General features: G+C 41.7%; 1 protein-coding gene across 5 annotated transcripts in view; it reads right to left on the bottom strand.

The window, feature by feature from the left end:
• Positions 1–22,687, bottom strand: part of STAMBPL1 (STAM binding protein like 1) — a 49,094-nt gene extending 26,407 nt beyond the window's left edge. For 2 of the 5 annotated variants that reach the window (XM_043926349.1, XM_043926347.1), the window contains exon 1: positions 22,316–22,492. The gene's annotated coding sequence lies outside the window, so the exon portion shown is untranslated. Of the gene's footprint in view, positions 1–21,574; positions 21,703–22,315; positions 22,493–22,555 lie in introns of those variants that run through there. The other 3 variants (XM_043926346.1, XM_043926350.1, XM_043926348.1) reach the window with 3 other exon arrangements.
• Between the last annotated feature and the right edge of the window lie 2,570 nt (positions 22,688–25,257).

Raw genomic sequence — 25,257 nt, 5'->3', positions numbered from 1 at the left:
CAATTTATTAATTCAGTCCTATATTTATTCAACAAACAAGGACTCAACATCTAGAATGTGCCAGGCATTGTTCTAGGTATGTGGAGGTCATCAGTGAACAAAACTGGCAAAGATTTCTGCCCTTGTGGAGCGAACATACAGAGAATAAACTTGTTCAATAAATAAACTGTATAGAAGCTGGAAGGTAATATGTGTTATTGAAAAAAAGTAAGAAAATCAGGAACACTGCAGAGGGCATCTCTTGGGCAGCAGGTAATAAATGGCGTTTTCAAGATAGGTATCACTTTCAAGGGTTTCCCAGGTGGCCCAGTGGTAGAGAACCCACCTGCCAATGCAGGAGATACAGGAGACGTGGGTTTGATCCATGAGTTGGGAAGGTCCCCTGGAGAAGGAAGTGAAAACCCACTCCAGTATGCTTGCCTGGAGAATCCCATGGACAGAGGAGCCTGGTGGGCTACAGTCCATGGGGTCACAAAGAGCTGGACATGACTGAGCATGCACGCACACACACACACACACACACACACACACACACACCATTTTGAAGCCAAAAAGAAGCAGGGGCTTGAAGGAGATGAGGATTAGGAAAGAGCCAGTGCAGATGCCCTAAAGCGGCAATGCGTCTTTTTGTGTTTGAGAAAAAGCAAGAGGAGCAGGATGAGTGGAGAGGAGAGTGGTGGGCCATGAAACCAGAGAGGCAAGGGAAGTAAGAGGTCACCACAGGGTCACCATACAGACTTTCACTTTTACTCAGAGTTAAATGGGGAACTATTTAGGGCTATGGGCAAATGAGGGACATCTATGGCAGTATAATTTAAAAAGTGACCTTGGAGTGTGCTATTGAAAATGGACTACGGGCAGCAAGGGAGGAGGGGAGAGGTGATGGCGCCTTGCGGGGTACAGACATTGCTGACTGCAGTGGATCAAGCCAATACGATGTCTAGTATTTCTTCCATTTCCAGCAGAAGGAAAGACAAATTAAGTGCCATAATAATAAGCAAATAGTCCTTAAAGGAAGGAAGTAATCCATGTAACATGAATGACAGGAGAGTTGGCATGATGCTGGAAATGCTGTCTTCTCCAGATCCTCACATTTCAGCACTTATCATGGGAAGACAGACTGAAGGTGACTTCGAGTGCTAGAGATAAGATAAATACTGCAGTTTGGAGGATCAGAAATATACAGAAACAGGACACCCCAGAGGATGCCAAAGGCACAGGGAAAGGATTCGACATCATACACAAATAAAATATAAAGTCCCTTTTCAAAGTGGAGGCTCTGGGACTTCCTGGTGGTCCAGTGGCTAAGAATCTGCACTCCCAATGCAGGGGGCCTGGGTTCTATCCCTGATTGGGGAACTAGGATGGTTCTGTAACTAAGACTCAGCACAGCCTAAATAATTTTGTTTTTTTTTAAGTTGAGGCTCCAGGAGCAGATAGTGCAAAGACAGCCTTTGGCTTCAGCTTGGGTATGAGTCCCAACTTCATTATCTACTTGTAAGTCATCCTCCATTGGACCCTCCCAGGCTCACTTCTCTCATTCACAACCGGGCTCCTCACCACTCCGTCAATTCAGAGTGGTCTGTGCTCTGCTGTACTTAGTCGCTCAGTTGTGTCTGCCTCTTTGTGACCCCATGGACTGTAGCCACTGGGTTCCTCTGTCCATGGGGATTCTCCAGGCAAGAATACTGGAGTGGGTTGCCGTTCCCTCCTCTATGCCCTTCCTGACCCAGGGATCGAACCAGGTCTCCCACACTGCAGGTAGATTCTTTACCATCTGAGCCACCAGGGAAACCCAAGAATACTGGCATGGGTAGCCTATCCCTTCTCCAGAGGATCTTCCTGACCCAGGAATCAAACCAGAGTCTCCTACACTGCAGATGGACTCTTCACCAGCTGAGCTACCAGGAAGCACTCAGAGTGGTCTACAACTAATCAAAAACATTCATCAGGAATGCCTGATTTAACCCCCACCTGCTCCCTATTCTCTGCTCCCAGAAGAGCCCATATTCCTGAAGCTTGATAACATCTAAACTACAGCCTTGCGATACATTTAGCCTGTAAGATACCTCTTGAAAGTTCTTTTTGTTTTAGAGCTCCTGTTTTCTTGCCTTTATCTCTGGACTGTAGGTTCCAAAGACACAACCATATTTCCTCTTTGAATGGACCTTTTAAAGAGTAAAGAGTCCTCTCTCTGTTCATCCTCACATAACAACAGTGTGGGGGAATCAGGCACAGGAGGGGTATCGGGACCATATATTCACAACGAGCACACGGAGACCAACCCTGGTACCCGTGGAACAGCTAACAAGTAGCTTCAGGAACCATCTGAGCAATTCCTGACTGTTCCCAGAGGAGGTGGGGAAAAATCAAGTCTCAGTCAAGAGTGGCCTGGGAGGGGGCACGGCCCTCTCCAAACTGATACAGCTTTGACTTTCACTCTCTCTATGCCCTCAAGGTATTACACCCAACACCAGGATCCTTCTGGGTTCAGGGTCCCACCTGGAGGGCTATGTGTCTCAACTGCCCCCAAGGAAATGTGGAAGCAGCTCTAAGATCTTGCCAGCTCTACTTTTATAGCCAGGAGCAAGTCATGTCAAGAATGAGAGGAAAATGTCTGACTGGTTAATACAATGTTTCTTTTGTGACCTTTTGAGCCTTAATTTTTAATTCCCTTAATTTTCCATCTTTTTCTTACTTTGTGTGTGTGTGTGTAAGCTCAGAATCCTGACCTCCTTGCACACACAGAACCAGATTTTCCAGAATACAAAGTATAGAATACAGACCAACCAGGCAGTGAACAGTCTCCTTACAGATGGGGCACACAAGACAGCCAGTGAGACCTTCGCACAAACATGTCATTGGCTCCGTGGCGCTCCTTTCAGACTGACCACTGTACAGAACTGGATAAGCAGGTGTAGGCTGCTGGCAGGTGAGAGAGGCCAGAACACCTCATGCATGTCCTGGAGTCTCATTTCTAATTGGTCAATCCAGCAGCCTTTCTTCTCCCCACTAGGTTATAGTTCATGTTTTCCAGGAAGAAAAGGGTGCAGTTTACAGCTGGAGATAAAGGACATGATCATAACCTAGGCCGTGGGCTGCAGTGACCTAATCTGATTTAGATAAAAGGAAGCAAAGGGTCACTCCCATGCCTTTAATGACAGACACAGAAAGATGGAGCTCCTGAGTCACACGTTTACAGGTTGGGACCTGCTTCAGGAAAAAAAAAAAATGACCTAAGCCCATTCTAGCTATTTTTGGAAGGATTCAGACATTAAAACCCAAGATTATTTTTTTATACTTGAAAGATTATTTTTATGTAATATGTGTAAATCATAAATATGCCGTGACCCAGAGGGTATCTTATTTGTATTAAAATATTGGTAAGATAAGTATGAAATTTGATCCAAATATGAGAACTAGCTTTTATTGATTTTTTTATGTGCTTGTTACGTACTACATGCAAGTATTCATTGGGGATCAGGTGTTTGTCTCCTATCCCCAGAAGGATGTTGTGTTAGTCACTCAGCCATGTCTGACTCTTTGCAACCCCGTGGACAGTAGCCTGCCAGACTCCTCTGTCCAAGGAATTCTCCAGACAAGAACACTGGAGTGGATAGCTGTCCCCCAACCCAGAGATCGAATCCAGGTCTTCTGCATTTCAGGCAGACTCTTTACCATCTGAGCTACGAGGGAAGCCCATCCTCAGAAGGATATCCAAAGGTAAATACACCTCGGCACTGTGGTTTACATTAGATCAATCGGCAGGAATGCAGTTGCTTCAGGAAAGATTATTAAATAAATCACCACACCCAACATACATTTTAAATTACTCTGAGGTAAATCTAGGCCACTCTGAGTGCAATCAAGTTGCACTTTGGGCCATAAAAGAATTATTTCTCATACTGCAGTACAATTTTCGTTCTGACACCAGGATGAAGCCATTGCAGAGACTTAACCCAACAGTTCAGGCTTTGGGGCCATATACCTGTAGGAGATTCCAGCTTCTACCACTTGCAAGACAGGAGTGCTATGGTGTCTTATTTAACTTTTTTGTGCACTTTATCTTCATCTATTAAATGGAGAGAAATAACAGCTTTCCAGAAGAACTGGAATGGAAATTTATTTAAACAAACACACAAACAAAATTCCATTATAGTTCCTGGCACACAGTAGGAAGATAAAAAAAAAAATCAGCCCCCTTTCACATCAAATGGTTAGGAAAGTAAAGTGATATAGACTTCTATTATAGATATCAGAAATGACTAATGTCTAACTACTTGCTTCATTGCAATTAGCTTTTTGCCAGACACTGTCAGCTGTCTATCCAACAGCCGCCCACTCCTCCACCCCCACCATTCTTCCTGCCAGCAGAGTCCAATTTCATAGAGATACTCACTTTTCCAGATTCCTTGGCACTCAGGACTTGACTAGTTGACAGTTGACCAACTCTTGGACAAAGGGACAAGAAGAAGCAATTTGTTGGGAGGACTCTGAGAGACTTTCATCTCTAATACAAAAAGACTGCAGAATATATGCCTTTTCATCAGCTGGACATGTGTCTTCATGTAAAACTTGAAATGCAGCAGCCATCTTGCAACCCAGATGGGTCAAGCCTAAGAGGCAGCTGGTGTGCGGAGGATGGCAGAGGTGGAGGGTGGAGGGAGCCTGGCTCCTTGCAGAAACTGCTGAGCTGCTGAAGCTATCTTGAAACCATTCTCCTCTGAACTGTTATTGTGTAAGACACAAGTACCATTGTCTAAGGCACTCTTAGGATTACATAATCTGCTGCCTAATTGATATAGGGTTACTCTGGCAATATAGGGAAATACTGGTATTTACCTATGTGAATCCAGTGGTGAAAGTGGTGATTATGAATATCAATAAGACAAAGAAGGAGAAGAATTTTGTGAGATTTAACTGTCAAAGTAAATATTTCTAAGATAATATATTTTTCTTTGATTAAAACATAAATAGTGGTAAAGAATTCATCTGTCAATGCAGGAGACCTAAGAAATACAGGTTCAATCCCTGGGTTGGGAAGATCTCCTAGAGTGGGAAATGGCAACCAGTCCCAGTATTCTTGCCTGAAAAATTCCATGGACAGAGGAGTCTGGCGGGCTGTAGTCCATAGGATTGCAAAGAGTCGGACATGACAGCAACTAAACACACTCATGCAACACATTATTTACTCTTTCTTGATGACTCAGTCTTATTTCAATGTACCTGCTAATAGCAATGTTTCCCTCTATCTCTAACTTGCTTTCATCTAGAAAATCACTTAGAAAAACAACCTCACCAAACCGCTCTGACTTCAGTCTTTCTCTCCTTTTAGTCTAGCTTAATCACTCTAACTCAAGCTTATTTGTAAAAATCAAAGCTGAACTGGACACAGGTCTGAAGGGATCTCCTGTATAGTCTCCTGTGAGTAAACTATATGCTGATTACAATGACTGCTACATGATTTATAATTTGGTTGCTCAAAAATCATTTTTCTTACCTTTTTTCCCCCTCCATTACCTTCTAGATAAGAGCAAGCTGAGTTCTGTGAAGGTGAGGTAAGACTATGTATATCACCTTTAATTCAGCAAAAGCTATCATAATAATAGGTAGGGCTTCCCTGGTGGCTCAGATGGTAAAGAATCTATCTACAGTGCAGGAGGCCTAGGTTCAATCCTTGGGTGGGGAAGATCTGCTGGAGAAGGAAGTGGTAACCCACTTCAGTATTCTTGCCTAGGAAATCCCATGGATAGGAGAGTCTGGCAGACTACAGTCCATGGGGTCGCAAAGAGTTAGGCATGACTGAGGGACTAACACACACACACAACTAACCAAAAGCTTTCCTTCTCTGGTTACCTGAAATTCTGTATTAACCCCCATGAGCTCAGTCCTCCCAATAGCCTTATCAAACAGGAGGCAGTTGAGTCTAGACATTTGATATGCAACCCCCAGGGTCAACCACAGGAGTTCAAATTCCAATTCCAATCACTAACTGCAGAGTCACAGCTACCCAGACTTCAAAATGGGGTTGATAATAGTAACGAAGGAAAGAGCTGTTGAGAAGGTAAAGCGAGAAAATGCTTGCGAAACCAACGGTGGCAGGAGGCGTGGTGGCAGGAAGCACTCAAGAACTGATAAAGATCATCATCTCCATTTTACAGGGGAGGAAACTAGAGCCCAGAATAGGTGAGCAAGTTAACTAAGTGGTGGAGCAAAGACTCAAAACTAGGTGTGTAAGATCCCAGAGTTCACACTATGAGTCACACAGTGATACTGGCAATTCATGTTTAATAGCTAATGATGAAATCAGGGGAAGGTCAAATTCTTGGGCTTTGGATAAGAGCAATAGGGTTTATTGCAGAAATGAGACTTCAGTTTGGCATTACTAGCATCTGATTCCTAGTCTTTTTGCTGCCAAAAAATAAAAGGGCATCCATTCCCTCCACTTGTTTCTTAGGCAGGATGATTCGATGTCTGTGGACTGAACACCTGGAACATGTGGTTAAGAAATGCAATGCAGGGCTTCCCTGGTGCTCAGGAGACACGGGTTCGATCCCTGGTCTGGGAAGATCCTACGTGCCATGGGGAGACAGCCCGTGTGCCACAGCTACAGCCTGTGCTCCAGAGCCCAGGAGCTGCAACTAGTGAAGTCTGCACACCGGAGAGCCTGTGCTCCCCAGCAAGAGAAGCCTGCGCACCGAAACCAGACAGTAGCCCCCACTGGCTGCAACTAGAGAAAAGCCTTCAAAGCAATGCAGACCCAGCACAGCTAACACATAAGCAAATAAATAAAAATAAACATTAAAAGAAAAGAAATTCAATGCATAATTATCTAACCAAGACAGTTCAATTCAAAATACTTGCTGGTTTTTAATACAAATTCTAGGTTGTGCTATTCAAATTACTTGGCCATAAGAATGGATGAAATAATTGCCTTTGTAGCAACATGGATGGACCTGGAGATTATCCTGAGTGAAAAAGCCAAAGACAAATATTATGTGATATCAGTTATACGTGGAATCTAAAAACTAATACAAATGAACTTATTTACAAAACAGAAACAGACTCAGAGATAGAAAACAAACTTCCCAAAGGGGAAATGGAGGTAGGGATAAATTAGGAGCAGGGAATTAACAGGTATACAATACTATATATAAAATAGATAAACAAGTATTCACTGTATAGCACAGGGAACTATAGTCAATGTCATATAACTTATGATGTGTGAGAATTAGAAAAAAATACATATGTATAACTGAATCAGTTTTCTGTACATCTGAAACTAAGATGATATTGTAAATCAACTATACCTCAATACAAAAATAAAATAAATTGTGATATTCAAAAGGCATTTCATATGCTCATAAATGTACTAATTTATGATTCTGTTGTACTTTTAAATGAGATGATTCAATTAATATTTTCATAAAACAATAAAAACTTCATAAAACATTTGGAAAATGAATTTGAAGTGCTGGGAAGAAATGCAGCTAATCTGTCACCATAAATTCACAGGAGCTTAATTGTGTTATCTTGCTGTTAAAATACTAAAGTTTCCTAGAAATTATGCATTCTAAAGATAAACCACCCATAAACCACCAAACTCTAATATCCACTTGAACATACTTCCCTTTTATTGTAATTCGCTTTTAAGAAAATACTATCCAGAAGTTATCTAATTCAATGAAGCAGAAATAAAATTTCTAAACACCATTTTCTTTGCCTGCCAGATGCCTGAAGCCCAGAGATGAGGTCAGTCCTTGGGCATTATTAATCAATTTTATTTAATTTTCATATATTTCCTAAGGGCAGTACATGAACAAGATGAATTCAATCCAGCACTATTTTCAAAAGCAAAAGCTGTCCTAGAATACCTCTCATCCACTGCTTCTCCAGGGTTCCTCAACCACAGGAAATATTCTAACTGTTCAACATATTTCAATAGATAGCTGCAGTCACATTTCTGGTTTTGAACTAGATAATCTCTTCAAAGCAGTGGACAAAACCAAAACAGGCTGTGTCCCTCCAAAACTTTCCCTGGAAGATTTTTTTTAATGTTTAAAAAATTCCCTATACTACCAATTGTGTGCTTAATGCTCAGTCATGTCCGACCCTTTGTGACCCTGTGGACTATAGCCCATCAAGGTCCTCTGTCCATGGGACGTTTCAGGCAAGAACACTGGAGTGAGCTGCCATTTCCTCCTCCAGGGAATCATCTCCTACGTCTCCTGCATTGCAGGTGGATACTTTACTGGCTGAGCCATCAGGGAAGCCCCTATATATTGCCAAAATCATTAGCAAGTGGCAGTCCAGTCCACTGTTTCTCTTTGCACACCCCACTCACTTCCTATTTTCCTTCCCTGCAGCTGACATCCCTCCCCTGTGATGTAGTCTCCTCTGAGTGTGGTTCCTGGGCCACCTGCAGCATAATTACCCAGTAGAGGAGGTGGTTGTTAACAAGAAACAGATTTCTATGCCTCACCGAGTCAGAATTTCTGGGAAGGGTGCCCCACAGATCTCTATTTTTATCAAGCGGCCCAGAAGATCTTTATGTTCATTGAAACTTGAGACTCAGTGCATCAGGAAAAAATTCTCTAAGACAGTTACCAATAACCTCTAAATGCTTGACCTTGATCAGCTGAACAGTACCTACTCTAGAACAAACTCCTGCCTCATTTTAAATGAAGTAGAGGTAGTTCCTTTCTCCTCCCACTTCCCTCATCTGTGTTGTTCAGTCACTCAGTCGTGTCTGACTCTTTGCGACCTCACAGACTGCAGCACGCCAGGTTTCCCTGTCCTTCACCATCTCCCAAGCTTGCTCAAACTCATGTCCATTGAGTCGGATGCCATCCCACCAGCTCATCCTCTATCACCCCCTTCTCCTCCTGCCTTCAAGCTGTCCCAGTATCAGGGTCTTTTCTAATGAGGCAGCTCTTCGCATCAGGTGGCCAAAGTATTGGAGCTTCATCCTCAGCGTCAGTCCTTCCAATGAATACTCAGGACTGATTTCCTTTAGGACTTTGCAGTCCAAGGGACTGTCAAGAGTCTTCTCCAGCACCACAGTTCCGAAGCATCAGTTCTTTGGCACTCAGCCTTTTTTTACTGTCCATCTCTCACATCCATACATGACTATTGGAAAAACCATAGCTTTGACTATATAGACTTTTATAGGCAAAGTAATGTCTTTGCTTTTTAATATGCTGTCTAGGTTTGTCATTGTTTTTCTTTCAAGGTGCAAGTGTCTTTTAATTTCATGGCTGCAGTCACCGTCCACAGTGATTTTGGAGCCCAAGAAAATAAAGTCTGTCACTGTTTCCATTGTTTCCCCATCAATTTGCCATGAAGTGATGGGACCGGATGCCATGATCTTAGTTTTACGAATGTTGAGTTTTAAGCCAGCTTTTTCTTTTAACACACTTTATGTTAAGTCTTTTCTCTTAATGTTCTTTTATTCCATGTTTCTTTCAAGGCTTCAATCAAGTCTTAGTCTGAGCACTGTGTCTTCACTCAAGCAACTTTCACCATAACATCCAACTGGGATTGAGTGAGAACTCAATAGTTCCAAGGCTAACTACCTTTTCCCCACAAGTATTACCTCTAAGTAAATTCATTCATTCATTTACTTATTCAACATTTTTTATGAAGCTCCTACTTCATGCTAGGAGCTAGTAAGCAAAGATACAGACACTATTGATCTTATGAAACTTATACTCTGCTAGAGGCAGGAAGTTGAGCAGAGAGATGCTAAGATATTAACCATCTGCACAAATAAATCATTAAAACTGTGGTAAGTGCTACAAATACGAAATACAACAGATAGTTATGCATTTTGGGGGCAAAAATACCTCAGAAGTGGTGATGTGTTCTTCTCAGTACCTCAGGAAGACACTGATTTGCCTTGTTACCCGATGTCAACTTTGATCACCTAAGTTACGTCTGCCAGGTTTGTTCCCTGTAAAGACACTAGTTTTCTTCTTATAATTACAAAGTATCTTATACCGAGTTACTCTGAGAAATGCAAATATACTTTTGCCTATTCATTTTAGCATTCAAAGATGATTCATTCCTGAAGCAGTTATTTCTGTAGAGTTTGAAAACAGTGAATTTTATATTTCTGTCCTTCTATATCATTATTCTGTATTTATTAGTTTAGTTGGAGTTTTTGTTGAAGGTTGTTTAATTTTTGTACAAAATTTTTAAAGTTTTAGCCTAATAGATCTATTTTTCCTTTATGATATCTGGGTTATACATCATTCTTTAGAGGGTCTTCAAACTCACTGACGATAAAAGTTTTAAATACGTCTACTAATCTTTTTCTCCTAGTAATTTTATGGTCATTTTTGAATGAATACCTTTGATCTGTGTGGAATTTATTTTTATGTAAGGAGTATGACAAGGACACAGTTTCTTTTTATCATGAGGCAACCTGACCCTGAATCTCTTCAATTTTGCTTAGCTTCTTATTTAATTCTCAACTCTGCTCAATAAGGTGATCTGCCCAAACTAGACACATAGTACATTATTTATTCAACTGAAGTAACCTCTGGTGGCTCAGATGGTAAAGAATCTACCTGCAATGCAGGAGACCTGGGTTCCACCCCTGGATTGGGAAGATTGCTTGGAGAAGGGAATGGCTACCCCCTCCAGTATTCTTGCCTGGAGAATTCCATGGACAGAGGAGCCTGACAGGCTTCAGTCCATGTGGATGCAAAGAGTTGGACATGACTGAGCACCTAACACTGTTAATAATACTTCAATGAAGTGGAAAAAAGCAGTCTGTGAATGATGGGTAAACTTACCTAGAAAAAAAGATATTAGCAATTCAGAAAGGAGGCAAGGATGCAACTGTGTTTGAGATACCCCAGGACTGAACTGAGAGTGGTAAAAAGAATGTAGAAGTATAAATAGCTACTGGGAGAGATTCTAAGGGGAAAACGCATAGAACTTGGAAGTGAAGTGGACAGACTGGGATACAGGAGCATAAGCAGGCAAAGATACTGTGAATGTTGGCATGTATGGGAAGTAGAGATGGTGATGCTTCTGACTTCCGAAGAGATTTCTCCTGTATTTCAGTGAATGGCATCAACATCCAATCAGTTGCACAAACCTGGGAAAACCTGGAAATAGTTGCCATACATCTCCTTCTTCCCTCGATCCACATCCATTCTATCACTCATATTTACTGAGTCACCCTCCAAGATAACTCTCAAATCTGCATTTTCTCACCATCTTTCCTCAGAGGAGCCTAATCCGTGTCACCCTTTATTCTGTCTGCATCACTAGAATAGCCTTCTAATCGGTCTATTTGTTTCCATCACATGCCTCTTTGTTTAATTCTACATACAACCGTCATGCCATTCAAATATTGTTATTTCTTCCTTTAAAACCCTTTAACAGCTTCCCATCACTGTCAATATCACATATTTTTAATAGGTCCCACAGAGCTGGGTCTGATCCAGCTGCCAAACCACCAGCCTTCTCTGTACCCTCATTTCACACATTTACTTCCTCTGTATCCTTCCAGGGTTAGTTTAAGCATCTCTTCCTCAGGCAGATATTTTTGACTACTTCCAGACTAAGTCACACTCTTAGTCATACACTCATAAAGAAATATAAGACAAACCTATATTGAGGGATTTTCTATAAAACAACTGGCCAGTGTTCTGAAAACGTGTCAAGATGATGAAAGACAGACAAAGACTGAGGGAACACTTCTGACCAAAAGGGACTAAGAAGACATGACAGCAAAATGCCATGTGTGATCCTGGATGGGACTCTGGACCAGAAGGAGGACACTGGTGAAATGTGAATAAGATCTGTAGACTAGACAATATAGTATTGTAACAATGTTAGTATCCTATTTTGATAACTACCATGCTTATATGAGGTGTTGGGGGAAATGGGTAAAGAATACACAGAAATTCTGTGTACTGTTCTTGCAGTTTTCTGTAAGTCTGAAATTACTTAAAATTAAATATTTTAAAAATGTTCAGCTAGTACCTTAACAATCCCTTCAACAAAGGACAACAAAAGGAAAAAATGTTTGCATCACATGCAATATATATAATACCGGCTATGTCTAAACTATTAGGCATATTTGGGTAACAGTAAGAAAGAGATAAAAAGTTGAATAAAAACAGGCAAATGAACAAGTCATGCGAGAACTATGAATGGCTAAGCAACATGTGAAAGAATGTTAATTTCACTAGTAATTACGAAACTATGAATTTGAAATGGTATTTTCATTTATTTGATCGATAAACTTTACATGATCCATCATACTTAATACTGAAGACTGGAAAAAAAATTGGCTATTTAAAAAATAGTACACGTTTCTGTTGACCCAGCAATTCCAAGTTTTTCCCATAGACTGTCCTGCCCAATAATACACTAATCACACACACACACACACACACATACACACACACACACACACACACTTGCTCTAAATCAATGCAACATGCTTAAAAATACTACAGTTCTGGAAACTGAAATATGTAGGAGGAAGCAGAAATATGCAGAAGGTTATTTGAAAAAAAAAATTCTATAGTAAATGAAGCCATTAGAAAAGACTTATATCTGTATGCTCTGAACCAGGAAGTTGTCCGAGTTACAGCATTAAGTGAAAAAAAAAGCAAGTTGTAAAATAACATGACTCCCATCTTGTATTACTAATACATGTATATTTAATGTATGTTGGTGTTTGCAAGAAAAAAGTTGAACAACATACACTGGATTTTTCTCATCTGGTGACTCAAGATGGTAAATAATCTGCCTGCAATATGGGAGACCTTAGTTTGATCCCTGGGTTGAGACGATATCTTGGAGAAGGGAATGGCGACCCATTCCAGTATTGTTGCCTGGAGAATTCCATGGACAGAGGAGCCTGGTGAGTTAAAGTCCAGGGGGTTGAAAAGAGTCAGACACAGCTGAGAGACTAACACTTTCACTTTCAATATAATTTGTTACAGATATGTATCACTTTATAATCAGATAAATAATACCTTTAAAAAAAAAAGCCTATAAATCATAAGTAGGTAGCTCCAGATTTTTAGTCCAGCCCTGCCAGTTTCTAGATGTATGGATTCTGATCAATTACTCCGAGTCTATTTCCCTGGTCTAATGTGAGACTCATGGCCAACCATGTTATGGCAGTAAGAGTAGTTGAAATATGTAGTTATTCAGGGGCTTTCTAAGCTGAGAGAGACTGTATGTCCTTATGGCTGGGCTGCGTGACCTTGATGTTACACCATAACATGCAGCTGCCTGTTGTTGTTCAGTAAAGTCACCTTTGAGTCTTTTGTGAACCCCATGGACTGTAGCCCACCAGGTTCCTCTGTCCATGGAATTTTCCAGGCAAGAATACTGGAGTGGGTTGCCATTTCCTTCTCCAGGGGATCTTCCCGACCCAGGAATCAAACCCGCATCTCCTCCATTGGCAGGTGGACTCTTTGACACTGTGCCACCACCGTTGTGGCTGCTGGAGACAGCAACTTACTGGCTATAGACCTTAAGGAAAACAGCTCGGAATAATTCTGCTTCATGAACCTTTCAGCCAGTCCTGCTAAAATCAAGGCCTAAGTGCTCACCTGCTCCCTTCTGCTGTTCATGAATCCTCTCTGCTGGGCAGGTATCAGGTGTCCCTTGCACAAGAGTAAGGCTTGTTTGCATTAGGTTAGTCCCCTGCTCAAAAAAGCACTGGCAACCTACTGCCTACCAGAAGAGGTCCAAATACTCTTGCCAGCCCCCAGTGCTGTGCACTATTGATTTTGCTTTCCACTGCTTCGTAATATATAGCTTCCTCTACTTCTCTTTTTGATCAAATCCTCTCTGCCCTACCCCAACATCCGCCATTCAGAAGGTTCGACATCCTTTCTAAAAATTCCCACCAGCTCTGTGGTTTTCTGATTTCATTTATTTGAAAATAGGTAATAACAAGGGAATAAAACACAGTATTGGGTGCCATTAAAAAAAACCCCAAGGCAGCATTGACACATGTTTTTCCATAAAAATGTATATCAAAGTCAGAGGAATAAATGCATAAAACTTAAAAACAGAAGCACAAATCTGAATAGGAAATTAAATTTAGCTTCTAAATAGGTTTTCCTCTAAGTACGGTTTATAGACCACCTGCATCAGAATTCTCTGAAAAGGTTGTTGAAAGAAGTCTCCCAGGCCCTGTCTAGACTTATTGAATAATAAATAACCTATGGGAGGGCTTCTCTGGTGGTCCAGGGGTTATGACCCTGCACTTCCAATATAGGGGCACAGGTTCAGTTCCTAGTTGGGGAACTAAGATACCACATACTACATGGCCAAAAAATAAAACAAAAAAATTTTTTTTAAAAAACTTATAGGGGTGGCATGGAAGTCATTCTGGTTTTTTGAAACTAGTTTGAGATGCACTGCCTTAGTGACCTTTCTAAGTCTTTCAATAATATTACACTTGACAAAAAGAAAGGGCTTCCCTTGTGGCTCAGATGGTAGAGAATCTGCCGGCAATGCAGGAGACTCGGGTTCGATCCCTGGGTCAGGAAGATCCCCTGGAGAAAGAAATGGCTACCCACTCCAGTGTTCTTGCCTGGAGAATTCCATGGACAGAGGAGCCTGGTGGGCTACAGTCCATGGGGTCACAAAGAGTCAGACACAACTGAGTGACTAACACTTTCACTAACATTCTGATGAAAGAAAAAGAACCTTGGTCTCCTAAGAATGTCATTTACATTTCTTTCAAAGCCATATTTGAATTTCTTGAACTTTTCAATATTTGGACAAAAAAGTTCCACACCCACTACTGATTCCAAATGATTTTCATTTTTCCCCCCTTAAAGTAGTATAATAATTCAGTAAGCAGTTTCTCTGCCCCATTTTTGCAAAAACAGGAATGTATGAAGGATTTATTCCAGGTTTCTCTTTTCTAACCTCATGCCATTCACCACTTCCAATTGTTCTTCCCGTTAAAGAAAATTTATCTTGTGGAACTACTTTAAAGCCAATCTTTCAAGGACAAAACAGATTGGAAAAAAAAAAACTGGAGTCAACCCATCAGAAGACTAAAGCATGCGCCCACAGGAATTAAGGCCTCCCCACACTTCTTCCCAGTGGCTGAAATTCATGCTCCCAGAGTTAAAAGACAAGGCTCCAGCCACAGGTTAAATAAAATTACAGGGTCCTTAGATGAGCAGAAGTTAACCAAGATGGCCAGTAGTGATTACAGTTTTCTTTCTGCTTTTAATGAAAAGGTGCACAGTTGATTACTGGCCTAGCCATTCAAGTCTGAAATGTAATACTCCCCCAGAGACCCACCCTAAGAGGTACCTTAGAGTGTACCTCTAAGTACCTGCAAAGACAAAACAGGCAGGCAGTGTTAACTGGGGCCTAGAAGGGTTAAAAATGACTCATCACTGGCCTCCTGTTTCCAGATAAACCAGAGTCAAATCAAGTGAAACAATCAAGGTGAATAATTTGTGATGGGTCTCTGAACAGTTATCTCTTACACGAGCCTGGGTTGAATCTTTGGTTCAGTTACTGCAGTACTGCTGAAACCTAAGTATAACAAAAGTGTAAAAACAGAACACCATATTCATCAAAACTCAAATTCTTTCATCCTTAATCAAGTTTAAACTCACAACTTTTTTAAACAGTTCCTTTAAATAAACTGGACTTCAGTTAAATAATTACTTACACAAAAGGGTAAAATCAAACAACGCAGGCTATATTTTTTAAAATCAGATTTAAAAAATATTCCTCAACTAAATAGTATCCATGAACTTTTTACACAAGACCAAGAATAGTTTTTGCCTCCTTAGAAAAAAACAGTGAGCTACAAATTTCTGAAAGTTATTTATGAGAACAAATAATTATAAGGGCTAAACTGCCAACATTCGTTGGACCATAAAAAAAGCAAGGGGATTCCAGAAAAAAAATCTACTTCTGCTTCATTGACTATGAGAAAGCCTTGGACTGTGTGAATCACAGCAAACTGTGGAAAATTCTTAAAGAGATGGGAACACCACAGTACCTTATCTGTCTCGTGAGAAACCTGTATTCGGGTCAAGAAGCAACAGTTAGAACCTTACATAGAACAAATGACTGGTTCAAAATTGGGAAAAGAGTACAAGGCTGTATATTGTCAGCCTGCTTATTTAACTTATATGCAGAGTACATCATGTGAAATGTTGGGCTGGAAGAGTCATAAGCTAGAATCAAGATTGCAGGGAGAAATATCAATGACCTCAGATATGCAGATGATACCACTCTAACGGCAGAAAATGAAGAGGAACTAAAGAGCCAGAAAGTGAAGAGGAACTAAACAGCCTCATCTTGAAAAATGTGAGTGAAAGAGTTGACTTAAAACTCAACATTAAAAAAAACTAATATCACAGCATCTGTTCCCATCACTTCACGGCAAATAGAAGGGAAAAAAGTGGAAGCAGTGACAGATTTTCTTTTCTTGGGCTCCAAAATCACTGTGGCTGGTAACTGCTGCCATGAAAGTAAGACACTTGCTTCTTAGAAGGAAAGCTATGACAAACCTAGACAGCATATTAAAAAGCAAAGACATCACTTTGCCAACAAAGGTACATGCATAGTCAAAGTTATGGTTTTTCCAGTGGTCATGTACAAATGTGATAGTTGGACCATAAAAAAGGCTGAACGCTGAAGAATTGATGCTTTCTAATTGTGATGCTGAAAAAGACTGCTGAGAGTCCCTTGGACTGCAAAGAGATCAAACCAGTCAATCCCAAGGGAAATCAACCCTGAATATTCACTGGAAGGACTGCTGCTAAAGCTGAAGCTCCAATACTGTGGTCACCTGATGTGAAGAGCCAACTCACTGGAAAAAACCTTGATGCTGTGAAAAATTGAAGGCAAAAGGTGAAGAGAGAGGCAGAGGATGAGATGGTTAGATAGCATCACCAACTCAGTGGACATGAACTTGAGCAAACTCTGGGAAATACTAGAGGACAGGGAAGCCTGACATGCTGCAATCCATGGGGATGCAAAAAGTCAGAGACAATTGAGTGACTGAACAACAACAACATAATGTTAAAATATTGAAATCAGTGATGACATACTCCTTCCTACAGAAGTTCTGGAGGAAATGAGAATTTTTTATTCTTTGTTGCCACAGCAATCTTCCCACCTCTAATTAAAACCTGGCATCTATTTTTTTTAAAAAATTGAGGTATAGCTGAAGTATAATATAATGTTAGTGGCAGGTCCAATAATAAAAAAGGTCTGGCCTTTTATAATTAGATGTGATGTAATTACTTCAACAAGTCAAAGAACAGCTAGAGCTGCTTATTTTAATACTTTAATATTAAAGTTAAAATATTTAAATTACAATATTAATACTCTAAAGTATTCTGAATAAAAATGGTCATGAAATGGCATCATAACTTCACCATGGCTTATGAATGGAAGATATATGAGACTCTAAAAAAGTGGATAAAGGTGGATGGCATGGAAATTTTTCAAACTACTGATACATTTCCAATAATACAACATATACACACTCATCTGTAACATCTCTCCTTATCCAGTGATTATATATAATGTAAATATCTCCCTAATATAATGTATTATGCAGCATATATATTACATATAATGTATATATGTTATAACGCACACATTTATATAATGTACACATTATATTATGTATACACTACATACATTGTAGCTTCCCAGGTAGCTCAGTGGGTTAAGAATCTGCCTGCAATGCAGGACACACAAGAGACGCAGGTTTGATCCCTGGGTTCATAGGGTTGCAAAGGTCTGGTGGGTCTATAAGGTTGCAAAGAGTTGGACACAGCTGAAGCGACTGAGCACACACACACATTGTATAAAAGATATATAGTACATATTACATGGGCTTCCCTGCTGACTCAGATGGTAAAGAATCTGCCTTCAATGCAGGAGACCTGGGTTTGATATCTGGGTCGGCAAGATCCCTAGAATAGGAAATGGCAACTTGCTCCAGTCTTCTCACCTGGAGAATCCTGTGGACAGAGGAGCCTGGTGGGCTACAGTCCCTGGGGTCTCAAAGAGTCGGACACGACTGAACAACTCACACACACACACACACACACACACACACACACAGACATATCTTCCTGCCTCCTGCAAAGGTTCACTAGGTATAAGAAGGGATGTTACAAATGACTATAACATGTATTACATAGGTCAACTTTTAGGCAAAAACAAATTGGAACCCTTCTTAAAAAGGAATTTAATGAAAAATACCATTTACAAAACCATTAAACATCAAGGAAAAATAGCAAAAATTTTGTACAAGAATCTGAGTACTAATTCTACACAGGAGATGATAAACATCTCCAGTGCAAATGATTGGAGCACCAGCTCTCATGAAGACAAGCCCCCACTTTTCTCACTCCAATCAGTGTCCACACCTAAGTCAGGGAAGCAGACACTGAGTCAGATTGTCTAAGTTTGATGCTCAGGTCTGTCACTCTCTTCCAGCCTATGACCCTGAGCAATTTACTTAGCTTCTTTGTGCTTCAGTTTTTTAATCTGCAAAATGGTACCTATTGCATAAGATTGTTTTATGAATTAATAATAATAATAACAAACACATGGAGCAATTAACCTCGTGTCAGACACTTCTTAGAACTTTCCATTTATATCTATTAATTCATTTACTCGTCCCCCAAACCTTATGAGAGAAAAACTAACACCCCAGTTGAAAGATGAATAAACTGAAGCTCAGAGAACTTAGGAACTCCCCCAAAGACACATAACTAGTAAATGGCAAAAAGAGTTCATGTTCCTAATCACTACATCATCTTTGAGACAACACATGTAAAGGCTGAGTACAGTGCCCAGCATATGGCACATGTTTCATAACTAATGCTTATTAATAAGCATTTGTCAAATGTTTACAAGATTCTGAGGTTACATCAGGGCTTGGGAGGAAAGAACGCTTGTCATCAAGTGGAGAGGTGTTCTGTGGATGTGGAATGCATATGTGACCACACTGTCCGTACCCCAGGTTAATACCTCCTCTTCCACATAAAACAAGGAATCCTGATGTCTAGCTATCTAAAGTTTTCCCTTCTTCATCTCAGTTTTCACTGGGATCCTACGTTAGGCTGTCATCATCTGACACCAGATTACACCTGTACTCTCTTCTTTTGCCAATCCACACCCCACCCAACTGCCAAAATGCCCTTCCATAAAGATTTTTTCACGCCTACTCCTTTCAAGAAACCTATCTTGAATTGGCTATGTTCCCAAAATCAAATTTCCACTCCCTTGCTTTCAAGGACCTTAATAAGACATGAAAGGAACATGACTTTATCTCTAGTTCAAGTGCTCTGGTGCCTACTTACCAAATAAATACTTGATAAGAATGGCCATGTTTCATTATGCAGAGAATAGCAGTATTTGTGCTACTTCAAAACTATGATAAGCAGTTTTAAAATTTTATTTATTTTGGGCACAACCCAAGAGAAAAAAATTTAAATATTTAAGTATCTCATCTTAAACAGCTTGATTGGAGTCTCAAAAGGGAAGAATACCAGAGAAAAATCTGCTTTATTATATGCTCTATAATGTTAATATCTAGGCAAATTTCAATAAGTTTTCTGATCTTTCATTCTGAAATTAGATCATGAATCACAGGGTAAACTTCCAATGACTGAGGATGGAAAATCAGAACTATTAAAAAAGGTGGGGGGGTGCATAACACCCTTCATATTCAAGATCACACAATGCATTCATTTCCAAGAATGTCTTGAAAGGCTAACTAGAGCTAAGCAAAAATATGAATTACTGGTTCTTATCTCATAGGGCTGCTTTTAATAAATACAAGTTGCTAACTAACCAGTGGTCTGAATTAATGTCTTTTTTCCAACCACATCAATGGACAAACATAGTATAGATTTAATTTAAAACTTAAAGAGAAAATCAAACATGAACTTTAAAGACTTAGCAATTTGTCAAATGTTTAAGCGACTTTTTCACTCAGCATGAGAAGATGAAGGATTGTACTAGAAGTTCATCTGATTTGCTTAGAAATGCAACTAATTTCTGACAAAAGGCATATCCAGATGTAGCTACATCCAGATCATTCCTGAGTTGAACATTCTGATGTCAACTCAGGACTTCTGAATGTACACTCAACACATCCAGTTGCACAACTCACATGTTCAGACAGCTGAAATAAGCAAGTCAGTAGGTACCACTACAGTGGTTTTTCATTTTGTTTTAGAAGGATTGCTGTTGGTCCTTCAGTTGGTCTTAGTTGGCTGTATCAATTGGTTCCATATTGATGAAATGTTTAATGATTCCTATAAAGTGATGGCTAGAAACAATCAACATTAAAAGAGGTTATACAGTAAGCATGGCAAGATTCTAGACTTAGTATTCATTTAAATGAATATTTAACGCACAGCTTAAATATTAGTCTCCAGAGACAGAGAACTGACCATCATATTTTCCAGAATGACCGTGAGTCACTTTTTGTAGTTTCAACTGAAGTTACTTCTAAATCTTTCACAGGGCCAAGAAAAAAACGCTAGGATTAGACAGAATCACAAGTCCAGTGGTTTAAAAGTGTGTCTAATGGGTAAATGTGTCCTCCAGGGAGGCACCAGGTAGTTTCTGGGCAGCATCTATTATTTCTTCTACCCCTCAGATTTTGATCAAGAATCACCAGGCTTTCCTTCTCTGTAAAAGGCAACCTCACTCCCTGGACTGTAGCTGTAAGTAGGTTTGAGAAGAATCCTTGAGGGAGGAATGTGATCAAACTGTGTTAAGTCCTTTCTGCTTAAAAAAAAAAAGAGAGAGAGACAGAGAGAGAGATAACTATTGCTAACAATTCTTTAACTGTTTTTATCAGTCCTCCGAAGGCAATCCAAGAAAGAGTCTCCTTTCCAGGAACAGGTCTCTTTGCTGAGGTGCCTTCCATCCTGGGGACCACGATGTTCCCATTTTCTCCCTCCAAGCCTCTCACTGGGAATGAGGCTCATGAAACAGGGTGAAAGTAGGCAAGAAACTGGCCCTGAAGACCACAGTGGATAAAGAAGTAGGACCCTTTACCTGCTGATTTAAATGGTGCTTCCTTGACAAAAGAGTGTAAGAAAACAAGTTTCTTCTTAAAATTCCCAAGAATCAGCTGACACATAAATTACAGTTGAAGTAGTATATTCAAGAGCAAATTCCCAAGAGGCAAGCAAGTTGCTGTATATACGCTTGAACAGAAAACAAGCAGCCAGTTCATTTTCCAGGGGGATTCCAATAACATCTCAAGTTTCTGAATGAAAAAGATGTAATGGAGTAAATGGTAAAGAGGAACCTAATTCTCAAAGGCACTGACTCAGTATTAAATGGAAACATAGATCTTCACAGAGAAGCTATATAATGCCCACTATAACAGAGTCACAGAGTACATCTCTGAAGTTCAAGTTAGCATCCGTCGCACAAAGACTGCCAACTAAAACAAGGTTTGGAAAAACATAGAAAACAGTGGCTTCATCTCTTTATCAAACCACCATAGAAAACTACTCCCCTAAACTCAAAACAGAAAATCAAACATTCAGGTGTAACTGACCTGCTGAAACGAATCTGCCATATTGACCTTGACAGGGCCTTGAATCATGAAATCATAAATCAGCATCCTGATGATTATCCATTATAAACTCGGAAACGCCTTCAAACCCAGGACTTCATTTTATTCTCAGTGGCTAGCAGGATGTTTGGAACGCAGTGTCCTCTCCGGAGCTCACTTAGATTTCTGTTTTACTTACTACCAAACACTGATTTCCATAAAGCCACCCCCATGCCACTCAAGCACTTAAGATTTCCTTCAATCCTCTCCATCAGGTTCTGAATTACTTCTTGCTTATTTCTTTATTTCTAAATGTCTGTAATTACAACACCTTAGGCTCTTGACTATCATAGGTGTGCGGTTGTTTCAGAAAGTTCTGGAAAATTATGTTTTAGTGACGCCACTTTGTGCTTTTCATTAAGGCTTTCAGTCAAGGCTTATACGTTATTCAGGAGAGAGGAAAAAAGCCTTAAGAGTGGCTCATCAAGGGCATAACAGTAAGCATCAGATAAAAAGACCTGCCACACGTCCCTCCGGGACGCCTGTTTTTCCAACCTCGCCCCTTCCTTCTCCACACTACAACGCAGCCCTCAAAGACAGGGCGGTGGGCTCTCTGAACCATCTCCGAGGCCGCACCCCAAGTCTAAACCAGAAACGCACGCGGGTACATGGATCACCGCCAGGGTCCCGCCCTGCCCCCCAGGAGTCACAGCTTCCTGCTTTCCCGATCAAGGTGAAACTAACCCCTGGGGGCCCGCCGGGGGGCGGACAGAGGCAACGCAGGCGGAGACAGGCGATCGCAGGGCTGGCAGGAAGGAAGTGAGCGGCTGGCAAAGCGCATTTTCCTCCCGCGGAGCAAGCCTGGGACAGGACGCCGCTAGCGGAAGAGGGGCGAGTGCGCGCCAGGCCGGTGGCACACGCGCCCGGCGTGCACACGCATCGGTGCCGGTGCGCGCTCACCCGCGGGCGCGCGCGCCTACTCACCAGCAGCCTCTGATGTCCGGAGCCCGCGTGGCGCGGCTACTGCAGCGGCTGTCTCCACGCCTGCCGTGTGGCCTGGGCATCCGTCTGGCAGCCGCAGCCCGGGCCGCGGTGGCTTTTGCTGGAAGGCAGTGCGGCCGGGTGATAGCGCGCCCAGGGAGCAGGCGCCCGCTCCCTGGCTTCGGCCGACCCTCCTCCGCTGCTCTGCGGACTGGTGGTGCTTTGCGGCTTTCACTTGTGGGGTCTCGGTGCAGTCCTCCCCTCCTCTTCGCCGCCGTGGCTCCCCAGCGCCGGGGCAGATAGCTCCCTCAAAACCCCACGCGCCGGCCTGGCGAAACCGAGCCTGCAGCAGCCGTCGCTGCTACCGCCGCGGCAAGAAAATCAACTGCCCCTGCGATGGTCCTGGCCGCCTCTGCCCCGGCCCCTGGGTGCCGCCTCCGCCTCTGCCTCCGCCCCCTCCTCCTCCCCGGCGGCGGCGGCGGCGGAGGCCACGAGTGGTCCACAGAGAGAGCTCGCGGTTGAAAGCGGGCCTCTGCTTTCAGCCTAGAGGGAGTGTGAAACGATGGAGCGCAACTTTCTCTCCTGAAACTCTGCCCCTCCCTTCCTCGCCCGGAATTCTCATTTTGCTCGGCCATCAGTGTCACCCAGGTGGACCAGAGGAGGTGCCTTTTAAGTGTACACGTGCGGTGACACAGCAGGATTTGAGCGTGAACTCGTGGCGCAGTGGTAAAGAATCCGCCTGCCAATGCGGGAGACACAGGAGTCTGGGGTTCCTTCCCTGGCTTAGGAAGATCCCCTGGGGGAGGAAATGGTTACCTAGTCCAGTATTCTTGGCTGGAAAATCCTATGGACAGAAGAGCCTGGCGGGCTGCAATCCACGAGGTTGCAAAGAGTCAGACACGACTGAGCGCGCACACACACTCGCATTGGAGTCAGAGGAAGGAAAGGGTTTTGATGGAAAAATTTCATTAGATCTCCTGTTAGGAATTCCATCTTGAGATTTATCCATTACTGACCACCACCATGAAACACTTTAGTCCTCTTCATTTCTGCACACTCCTTGTCCTCTGGAAATGAAAGCTATTATATATGCTGAATATTATATTAACATGTGTAGTGTTTTTAGTATGGCCTTGGCATTGAGCCAGGCACTCTTCACGTGAAATCATACATCATCCTCTCCACAGCCTTAGAAAAGTTACTGCTATTTTTCCCATGACTGAGACACAAAGAAGCAAGGTAACTTGTCCCAGGTTACCTACCTAGAGACCTTCTCCGGTGGCTCAGCGGGTAAAGAATCTGCCTTTAGTGCATTAGATGCAGAAGACACCAGTTCTATCCCTTGGTCAGGAAGATCCCCTGGAGAAGGAAATGGCAACCCATTGCAATATTCTTGCCTGGGAAATCCCTTGGACAGAGGAACCTGGCAAGCTAGAGTCCATGGGGTCCCTAAAGTATCCAACTTGACCAAGAGACACACACACCTGTGCTGTTTTGAAATGGAGAGGTCTGACTATTGCAGGCAGTCTGCAGCCCTGGTTTTTAAGAAGCAATGATGTCATTTGGGGGGGGGGAGGGGTTCAAGGAGGGGTTGTTTTGCTTTCAAATTTTAAATTTGAGTCTAAGTTTTAAAATCAGGAAATTTGGGGAATTCCTTGATGGTCCAGTAGTTAAGACTCTGCCTTCCAAAACAGTGGGCACAGTTCCATCCTTGGTTGGGAAACTAAGGCCCCACATGCTGTGGGGTGCAGCCAAAAATTAAGAAAATGAATAAGTAAAACCAGGAAACTTTATAAAAATTCAGACTTTGGGCATGTGGTAGAAAGTTGGAAGAACTTGCAAATTTTGGATCATGGTGGGTTCTAGCAGCCATCATCTGGAACCAAGTAGTAGGTGTCTCCTTTCAACTGGGAAGATGCACTTCAATTTCCCACACTCCTACCACTCCTTTGTACCACAATTGTATTGCCAATGAGGATATGGTAGACAGTTGAGTGTGTAGTCCTCAACTAGATAATCTCCTGATGCTCAGTCACGTCCAACTCTTTGGGACCCTGTGGGCTATTTCCCTTCAGGCTTTTCTGTCCATGGGGATTCTCCAGGCAAGAATACAGGTGGGTTGCCATGCCCTCCTCCAGGGGATCTTCCCAACCCAGGGATCGAACTTTTAAAAATTAATTAATTTTATTTTGGCTGTTCTGAGCCTGTGTTGCTGCACAGCTCTTCTCTGGTGGCAAGCGGGGGCTACTTAGTTGCCATATTTGGGCTTTTCTTGTTGCAGAGCATGGGTTCTAGAATACAGGCTCAAGAGCTGGGCTTAATTGCTTCGAGGATATGGTATCTTCTTGGACCAGGGATTGAACCCATGTCTCCTGCATTGACAGGTGTATTCTTTACCACTAACAAATCAGGGATGCCCTACAGCTTCTATCTTAGAGAATTTTAAAATGTTCTATAATTTTTCTTCCACCTGTAGAGATTCTATTTCAATATTAATCCCTTTAAAAGATAGGGTTTTTCGCCTTTATCCATTATATTAACAAAGATTGTGTATAAAAAAGTTGACCTCAATGCTAGTAAAGATGCAATAAAATGAGCCCCCTCATCTGGTGGTGCAATTTGGATATACTCCCAGGGATAGAATTTATCAGTATGTTAATTTATTTAACAGAAGCTATAAAATACACACATCTCTTTGCCCAAAG

Source organism: Cervus elaphus, chromosome 15 (genome assembly GCF_910594005.1).
Source record: "Cervus elaphus chromosome 15, mCerEla1.1, whole genome shotgun sequence".
In the NCBI taxonomy this organism is placed as follows: Eukaryota; Metazoa; Chordata; class Mammalia; order Artiodactyla; family Cervidae; genus Cervus; species Cervus elaphus.
This window is presented reverse-complemented; position numbering and strand designations above follow the sequence as displayed.